At 40.4% G+C, this 9647-nt stretch overlaps 1 pseudogene; it reads left to right on the top strand.

Moving 5' to 3' along the window:
- Positions 1 to 8073: 8073 nt before the first annotated feature.
- LOC136145031 (rRNA-processing protein FCF1 homolog pseudogene) lies at positions 8074 to 8802 on the top strand (annotated as a pseudogene).
- The last annotated feature ends 845 nt before the right edge of the window (positions 8803 to 9647 follow it).

Genomic DNA, 9647 nt, shown 5'->3' with positions numbered 1-9647 from the left:
CAACTCAATGTCATGTGGCAGCCTGGATGAGAGGGGAGTTTGGGGAAGAAAAGAAACATGTATGTGTGTGGCTGAATCCCTTCTATGTTCACCTGAAACTATCACAACATTGTTATTCGGCTGTACCTCAATACAAAGTTAAAATCAATAACAACAAGAAAACTTTGCATGCTTCCACTGCAGGGGCATAGTTTCGATCCCTGCCCAGGGAACTAAGATCCCACATGCTGCACACACACACAAAAAGTGTGGGAGGGTATTCTGAAACAGGTTTTGAACTGCTTCCTACAGTTCCAAAGCAATCCTTCCTGATGAACCTGCTCCATGAGACAGCGTGATGAGAAATGCATGTGTGTATCGAACAGAAAACAGAGTGGAGGAAAGAGCTATAGATCAATCATCCATGAAGCAACAGGAGTGAATCTGAAGTCATTAAACATGTTATGCAATAGCTTGAAGCTGTCAAGGGATTTGTGAGTTCACTCCTAACTGAAAAGTGGCTTGTTAAGTGACTTTTCCATCGATGTAACAAGAGGGAGTCACTACTTATCTTCTTTTGGAAAAATAAAAAATGTAAAAGAAAATCTGAGTCCCACTATGATCTTTTCTCCATGCTCTTTTCCTAAACATATTCATTTTCCAGCGTGTTGCTATGTCAACCAGAAGAAAGAAATGGTTAGGTGAGCTCATAAACTCGCCTGTAACAATTTGATTTCTGTGGTTATGAAGTCATCCAAATGATCTACTATGTTGTGGGGTTATTAAAAATTATATTATTTTGTAATCTGTGTATTTTTCTTTCTTTCTTTCTTTTTTTTCTTCTTTGACCATGCTGCACAGATTATGAGATCTTAGTTCCCTGACCAGGGATTGAACCCAACTCCAGCACTGGAAGCTGAGAGTCCTAACCATTGGACTGCCAGGGAATTCCCTGTAATTATATTTCTTAATCCAAAGACAAAAAAATTAGTTTAGGGATTTTCACTGAACTGAGTATATAATAAAATGGAGCATCATTCTTCTAGAAAAACTAGAGCCCAGTAGGATATGCAGGGTGATGGTTTCACTGTTCTAGATTCTGAAGAAACTGAAAAGAAAAAAAAAAAAAAAAAGCAAGCCTGTAGGTTTCTTCTGATCTTATGGGACCCTAAAGCTTTAGGATGGAGTCACTTAAATTTAAAACAACTTTGTTCATGTCACTAACCATAACTGTCACCAGCACCATCTCTGGATATTCACAAAAACCTTGCCTGATGAAACTCTGGATCTCCTTCTCAAAGCAACCTTGTTAAGTGTTGAGATTAGTGTTGACATTAAAGAAAACCCTATTCAAGTGCAGTCTGTGAACAGAATCAGGGGATCCATGAAGTTGGGTAGGATAATAAATACATTTTTAGTTTCACCAATCTCTAACTGAAATTTATCACTCTCTCAAATGGCAAGTGTAGGAAAAGACAATAGTATAATCATCACTGGAGACTGTTACTAAGGAAAACCACAGTTTTTTAAAATATCATATTATCATTGTTGTATTCATTTTGACATGTAATTTATATATAAATTATATATAACTAAGTAGATGTGTGCATAATACCTTGAAATTTCTGTGATTAGATCTGCTGCTAAATCTTGTTAAGAATTAAATAGGACTTTCCTGGTGGTTCACTGGCTAAGACTGCACTCCCAATGCAGGGGGCCCGAGACTGATCCCTGGTCTGGGAACTAGATCTCACATGTCACAGCTAAGACTCAGTGTGGCCAAATAAATAGTCAAAAAAAATTTTTTTAATGGGTGGATCTTATAGAAAAGACAATGACTATTTCTTAAAAAGAAAATATATTTAGGAAATCCTGCTGCTGCTGTTGCTGCTGCTAAGTCACTTCAGTCGTGTCCAACCCTGTGCGACCCCATGAACAGCCTACTAGTTAACAATTTAGAGGATAAGTTCTTTAACATAGATTAGGTTTTAGAATTTTTATCATATGACATGAAAGATATTCTAAAGGCTAGTATTCAGCCATCTAGCTGTGTTGTTTTAGAATGTAACTGAAAGTTACAATTTTTTAAAAAATCCATAAAAGATTCTTTTTCTTCTGAGGCTGTTACTAAATGTCACTTAACTGAAAACACTTCACTACCCACATGGGTGATGTGATTCCAGGCTCTAAGCTTCCAATCCACTTTTAGTGGAATTATGTAGCATTTCTCAATAATCCACATTAATTTATAAATCAAATAAGGAAAAACTGCAATGAGAGAACTTTAAAACTTCTAAAAAGTGTCAATTAGGCAAATAGCTTTTTTTTTTTTTTTTTTTTTTTTTGGTAAATTGCTTTTGATTTCAAATTGCTTTCTCTTCTCTCTGAGAAGTAAAGGAGGAATACAAACTAAAGATAAAGTTACATTTGTAATTTACCTGAAAGTAAATTGTCTTAATAAACCAATCAGAACAGATAAGCTGGTTTTTCCTTGGAACTGCTCAAAAATGGTTTCTTTTAAATCTGAGGAGAAATTGTCTTATTAGATGAAGGTACCATGTAGAGAATGAGATGCGATCAAAAAGGGAAATGTCCTATAAGAGACTTAAGGAGTCGCCTTCAGGATTCTGATAACAGAGACACTATCCTAGGTAAATCAGATCATTGTCTGAACTGAAAATACTAGTAAGGAAAATGAATGATATGCTCTAAAGATGCTCAGCTCTCAAAGATTCTTCTTTAAAAAAGAAGAGAATTTCATTGCTTAAGTAGTAATCTTTTTCTTTTTTTTTTTTAAGTTTAAAGGAAAATATAAAAGCAAACTAGCTGATAGCGTTAGGAGAAAGTATATTTTCTTCTCTTAATATTTTCTCCTAAGAAATTATATTTTCTTCTCTTAACCAGCTCCGAAACTGGGTGGCGCTCTGTTAATAGAAGATATTAAGAAGAGGTGGCAAGAATACACAGAAGAACTATACTAAAATAATCTTCATGACCCAGATAACCACGATGCTGTGATCACTCACCAAGAGCCAGACATCCTGGAATGTGAAGTCAAGTGGGCCTTAGGAAGCATCACTACAAAGCTAGTGGAGGTGATGGAATTCGAGTTGAGCTATTTCAGATCCTAAAAGATGATGCTGTGGAAGTGCTGCACTCAATATGCCAGCCAATCTGGAAAACTCAGCAGTGGCCACAGGACTGGAAAAGGTCAGTTTTCATTCCAATCCCAGAGAAAGGCAATGCCAGAGAATGCTCAAATTACCTCACAATTGCACTCATCTCACACACTAGCAAAGTAATACTCACAATTCTCCAAGTCAGGCTTCAACAGAACCGTGAACTTCCAGATGTTCAAGCTGGATTTAGAAAAGGCAGAGGAACCAGAGATCATATTGCCAACATCCACTGGATCATGAAAAAAGGAAGAGAGTTTCAGAAAAACATCTATTTCTGCTCTATTGACTACACCAAAGTCTTTGACTGTCTGGATCACAACAAACTGTGGAAAATTCTTCAAGAGATGGGAATACCAGAACACCTGATCTGCCTCCTGAGAAATCTGTATGCAGGCCAAGAAGCAACAGTTGGAACTGGACACGGAACAACAGACTGGTTCCAAATAGGGAAAGGAGTACGTCAAGGCTGTATATTGCCACCCTGCTTATTTAACTTATATGCAGAGCACATCGTTCGAAATGCTGGGCTGGATGAAGCACAAGCTGGAATCAAGATTTCCTGGAGAAATAGCAATAACCTTAGATATGCAGATGACACCACCCTTATGGCAGAAAGTGAAGAAGAACTAAAGAGCCTCTTGATCAAAGTGAAAGAGGAGAGTGGAAAAGTTGGCTTAAAGCTCAACATTCAGAAAACTAAGATCACGGCGTCCAGTTCCATCACTTCACGGCAAATAGATAGGGGAACAGTGGAAACAGTGGCTGACTTTATTTTGGGGGGTTCCAAAATCACTGCAGATGGTGATTGCAGCCATGAAATTAAAAGATGCTTGCTCCTTAGAAGAAAAGCTATGACCAACCTAGACAGCACATTAAAAAGCAGAGACATTCCTTTGCCAACAAAGGTCCATCTAGTCAAGGCTATGGTTTTTCCAATAGTCATGTATGGATGTGAGAGTTGGACTATAAAAAAAGCTGAGCACCGAAGAATTGATGGTTTTGAACTGTGGTGTTGAAGAAAACTCGAGAGTCCCTTGGACTTCAAGGAGATCCAACCAGTCCATCCTAAAGGAAATCAGCCCTGAATAGTCACTGGAAGGATTGATGCTGAAGGTGAAGTTCCAATGCTTTGGCAAAGAAGTGACTCATAGAAAAAGACCCTGATGCTGGGAAAGATTGAAGGTGGGAGGAGAAGGGGACGACAGAGGTTGAGATGGTTTGGGAAGGCATTACCAACTCAATGGACATGAGTTTGAGTAAGCTCCGGGAGTTGGTGATGGACAGGGAAGCTTGGCATGCTGCAGTCCATGGGGTCGAAAAGAGTCAGACATGACTGAGCGACTGAACTGAACTGAATACCTTGAGGAAACAGTGTGTAATACTTCACCCCAAAATCACTGTGATAATTACCTTCCTGATGTTCATTTGAATAAAAGTTATCCTTCATTAGATTTATGTTTTCAGATGTTGGAATACTAAATTAGACAGTTGTCTTACTAATAAGCCACTATGGGTATCATCTGTGACTACCCTACTCAGACCAGTGGTTCAGAAAAAATGGCTAACGGAGGAGGTGTTTGTGGGTGTTTGATAATATCAGTGGTAAGATCAAGGATCCAGGACAGTTCAGGACAGGACAGTTCTGAAAGATGCAATTAAAATGTCACTTTCATAAATAACAAAGGAAAAAAAAAATCTTCCTAACAAGAACTTCTGAACACTGAAGTTCAGCTTCCCTATGTTCTGGGAGATGACGATGTTGGTTTCCCAGGAGGCAGTAACAAAGTCCTACAAAGTGGCAGGTCTAAAGCAAAAGAAATGTATTCTCTCACTGATCTAGGGGTGAAAAGTTTCAAATCAAGGGTGCTGCACTCTTTTGGAAGCATCTAGGGGAGAATCCCAGTCTCTCCCAGCATCTCATGGCTCCAGACATCACTCCAGTCTTTGCTTCTTCTTCATCTGACCTTCTTTGCCTTCTCTTGTCTCTTAGAAGACACTTGTCACTGGACTTGGACCTCACCTGGATAGTCCAGAATGATTTCATTATGAGATCCTTAACTTGTTTACATCTGCAAAGATGTGTTTTTCCAAATAAGGCCACAATCACAGGTTGTGGAAGTTAGAACAGGGCATATCTTTTGTGGGGTCTTCCTGTAACCCACTCTAACTACTGAGTCAACATTTACTCCTTTAGATGATAATAGCTCATCCTCTCAAGAAAGTGATGACAAATCACAGCAAAAACCAAAGGCATCAGGGAGACATGAGGGCAAATGCCTCATTTACACACTGACTTTGAGATTCTGGGTAGATCTTCCATGGTTATCTGTCAGAAAGCCAATTCCTACAGGGTAACAATAATTGGAGCAAGCCACAATAACTATAAGCTAATATATTTTTCTCCTTTCTCTTTTCCTTCCAGCTGACTTTTACTTAAATTTTTATTTTTAGTTGGAGGATACTTGCTTCACCATGATCTGTTGGTTTCTGCAGTACAACAACATGAACCAGCCATAAGTATACATATATCTCCTCCCTCTGACCAAATGTTAATTTAAATGAAGAATCTTTGGTAAAATCTCTTTCCTCGCTTATCCTTTGTAGCACCTTTTTAGACTCCTGTCCTTTTGTGAGTCTCTGCCCAAAGTACCTAAAGGCCCACCACTCTCTGAGCACTGAATTGCATTTCAACTGATCATCAGGTTCTCATGCTGAATAGACATGATATTTGATCAGTTTCACTCTCTAAACCCAACCCTGTAAATACCACTCAGCCTCTGGACATGCTGCCTTCCATCCCTTCAAACCTTCTGATTGTGTCTCTATTCAGTAATGCTTCCATTCGCCCACAACCATGTGTTCATTAGAAAGCCAAAGTGACAGAGTTGCTTAGCCAGAGGATGTCTGTATCCAGAGTTCAAGCTTAAGTCAATACTATTTGCATGTGTGCTCAAGTCACTCAGTTGTGTCTGACTCTTTGTGACCCCATGGACTGTAGCTCGCCAGGCTCCTCTGCCCAGGGGATTCTCCAGGCAAGAATACTGGACTGTGTTGCCATTTCCTTCTGCAAGGGATCTTCTTGACCCAGGGATGGAACCCGGGTCTCCCTCATTGCAGGCAGATGCTTTACATTCTGAACTACCAGGGAAGCCCCAACAGTGATACATAAGTAAAAGTACATTTAAAAATTTTTTTAAAACATTATTTTTGGCTATAATTTTATAGATAGTAAATAATACCTTATTAATGTGATATTTTGATGGATCATAAGATTTTTCTGGCTCACTTTTCTGTAAGTAAAGGCTGATTTCAAAATGTATACTCTTTGATTTTCAATTGGTGTAACTGAAAGTCACTCTTCACATATGCAAAATCACAAGCAATTTTTTATAATTTTTCTTTTTAGAAGGACTTTTCTACTGATGTGATGCTGAAGTATCACATGGAAAGTGTTCTCATCCATCAAACAACAATCTTTGAATTTAATTTCTATGTCTAGGTCTGAGGACATTAGCTTTGCAATGTTACAGCAGTTTTCAAAACCAGAGACCCTAACTTCACTGAAGAATTCCGGGAACTCCCGATATGCTTTACTGCACTGTCCACATGTACGATTTTGTTTTGTAATAATTTACTGATAAAGTTTGCAGGCCAGCGAGGCGTCGCAGGAATGGGCTCTGGGGACAGAAGTACCGGGCACCCCCTCACTCCAGCTTCTGCTGTTGACGCCACGGGCCCGGCCTCTAATCAGGGCTGAAGGCCGCGCCTTTGCGACCCTCGCCTCCGGGGCCTGCCCCCCGCTCCCCGGGCTGGCCCACCTTAGCGCGTGCGCACTGGGTGCCAACCCCACCGCTCAGGACCCGCTCTTGCCCGCGGGCGGGAGTCCCCACCCAGCTGCCAGGTGTCCCCACCCAGCTGCCGGGTTTATCGCCACCGCTGCACCATCGGCCTCTACTTACAAAACACAAGTTCCAAGATAAAATTACTGAGAATTTCAAGACTGCGACAGCCTCAAAGCATTAAACCAAGCTCCAGGGCCCTTCTGAGAGGGGGCGGGAGGTCTCACCATGCCCATGAAATGTCTTGGTTGCATCTGTGATGTCAGCAGGACAATGTGATGCCTGCACCCAGCCTTCACTCTAGAAACGCCTTTTAAAATAAGGTGGATTTCAGATGAAACCAAGGGAACTGGGTACTTGTGTCCTTAAAGGTGATGGGATTATACCACTGTTGGGCTGTGTGCTCTTGGGTGAGTGGTTCAACCTCTCTGGGTCTCCGTTTCTTCATTTGTAAAAGATTATAGCATTGTACCATTGTACCTGGTGGCTCAGATGGTAAAAGAATCTGCCTGCAATGCAGGAGACTCCGGTTGGATGTGGGAAAGATCCCCTGGAGTAGGAAATGGCAACCCACTCCAGCATTCTTGGCTGGAGCATTCCATGGACAGAGGAGCCTGGTGGGCTATAGTCCAAGGGGTTGAAAAGAGTCAGGTAAGACTGAGTTACTAACACTTCAAAAGCATTGTACCAGTGTTAATTTCCTGGTTTTTCTCATTGTACCTTGGTTAGATAAGAGATGAGCATTATGGAGAAGGAAATGGCAACCCACTCCAGTACTCTTGCCTGGAAAATCCCATGGACGGAGGAGCCAAGTAGGCTGCAGTCCATGGGGTCACGAAGAGTCGGACATGACTCAGCGACTTCACTTTCACTAATACATAATGTTAAGTTTTGAAAATATTTGAAGATTGCATGTAATACAGGTGCCTATCTATAGTTCTTTAGTAATTTATAGTATATCAGAAGGATTTTATTAACATTTCTGGATGTATTGCAGTAGCCAACATAAGTTGCATGCCCTCCTGAAGATGGTTTACTCTGAAATGTAACTTTAAATAAACATTATTCCAGATTCTGGAAGTAACAAGAGTGTGGCGTGAACATGGGGAAGCAAAAGAAAACACGGAAGTATGCAACCATGAAGCGAATGCTTAGTCTCAGAGATCAGAGGCTTAAAGAAAAGGATAGATTAAAACCAAAAAAGAAAGAAAAGAAAGATCCCAGTGCACTCAAGGAAAGAGAAGTCCCCCAACACCCTTCCTGCTTATTCTTCCAATATAACACACAGCTGGGCCCACCTTACCACATCCTGGTCGATACCAACTTTATCAACTTTTCCATTAAAGCCAAACTGGACTTAGTGCAGTCAGTGATGGACTGTCTGTATGCCAAGTGTATCCCTTGTATAACTGACTGCGTAATGGCTGAAACTGAGAAATTGGGGCAGAAGTATAGAGTGGCTTTAAGGATTGCCAAGGATCCAAGATTTGAATGATTACCATGTACACACAAAGGAACCAATGCAGATGACTGCTTGGTACACAGAGTAACTCAGCACAAGTATTACATTGTGGCCGCAGGTGACCGGGACCTTAAAGGAAGAATCCCTGGAGTTCCCATCATGTACATTTCTAACCATAGGTACAACATTGAGCGGATGCCAGATGATTATGGAGCCCCTCGGTTCTAATGAAAAGAGAAAATTTCTCCATCTTTCCTTTGACCCATTTTCTCTTTTGCCAGTTCACTAAACACGCTATAGCGTGAATTACTATTGCACTCACCCACTTGCTCTATAGTGAGCTGAGTATAGTTAAATATACTCACTTTTCAGTGTTGTCTTTAAAATTAAATTTTGTGTCATTTAAAAAATAAATAAATAAGTAAATAAACATTATTCCAAGGGAAAAAAAAAAAGACATGAGCATTAGGGAAAGCTACCTGAATGGTTGATGGGAATTACTTACATTATTTTTGCAGCTTTTCTGGAAATAGAAAATTGTCTCAGCAGTGGATGACGTGGAAGGCAAGGAGCCCCTCTCACCCCGTGGTAAAATCAGAATGCACAGGCCCTAACAAGGCCTGACTTCTACTCAAGGTTTGGTTGTGAACTAGTTGTATTCTGTCCTGAACACATTGCTTAATTTCTTTTTTCTTTTTTAATTTTTTATTTTCTATTGGAGTGCAGTTGATCAACAGTGCTGTGATACTTTAAGGTGTACAGACACTGCTTAATTTCTAACCCCTTACCTTCCTGGGTAAGGAATGTAGAATGTGGTATTGACTTAGATTCTTTTTTCATTTTTGCTCCTTTGTCCATGGAATTCTCTAGGCAAGAATACTGGGATGGGTAGCCATTCCCTTCTCCAGGGGATCTTCCCAACCCAGGGATTGAACCAGGGTCTCCTGCGTTGCAGGCAGATTCTTTACCAGCTGAGCCACAAGGGAAGCCCACTGAATTAGATTATTTTTTTTTTAATTTCTCTCTTTATTTTTTTTTTAACTTTCAACCCCAAGGCATGTTGAACCTTAGTTCCCAACCAGGGATGGAATCCATGCCCCCTTCATTGGAAGGCAGCGTGTTAACCACTGGACCAGTGAGAAAGTCCCTTGAATAAGATTCTTAATGTCCTTTTAAGTGTAAGAACAA

Source organism: Muntiacus reevesi, chromosome 12, assembly GCF_963930625.1.
Source record: "Muntiacus reevesi chromosome 12, mMunRee1.1, whole genome shotgun sequence".
In the NCBI taxonomy this organism is placed as follows: domain Eukaryota; kingdom Metazoa; phylum Chordata; class Mammalia; order Artiodactyla; family Cervidae; genus Muntiacus; species Muntiacus reevesi.
This window is presented reverse-complemented; position numbering and strand designations above follow the sequence as displayed.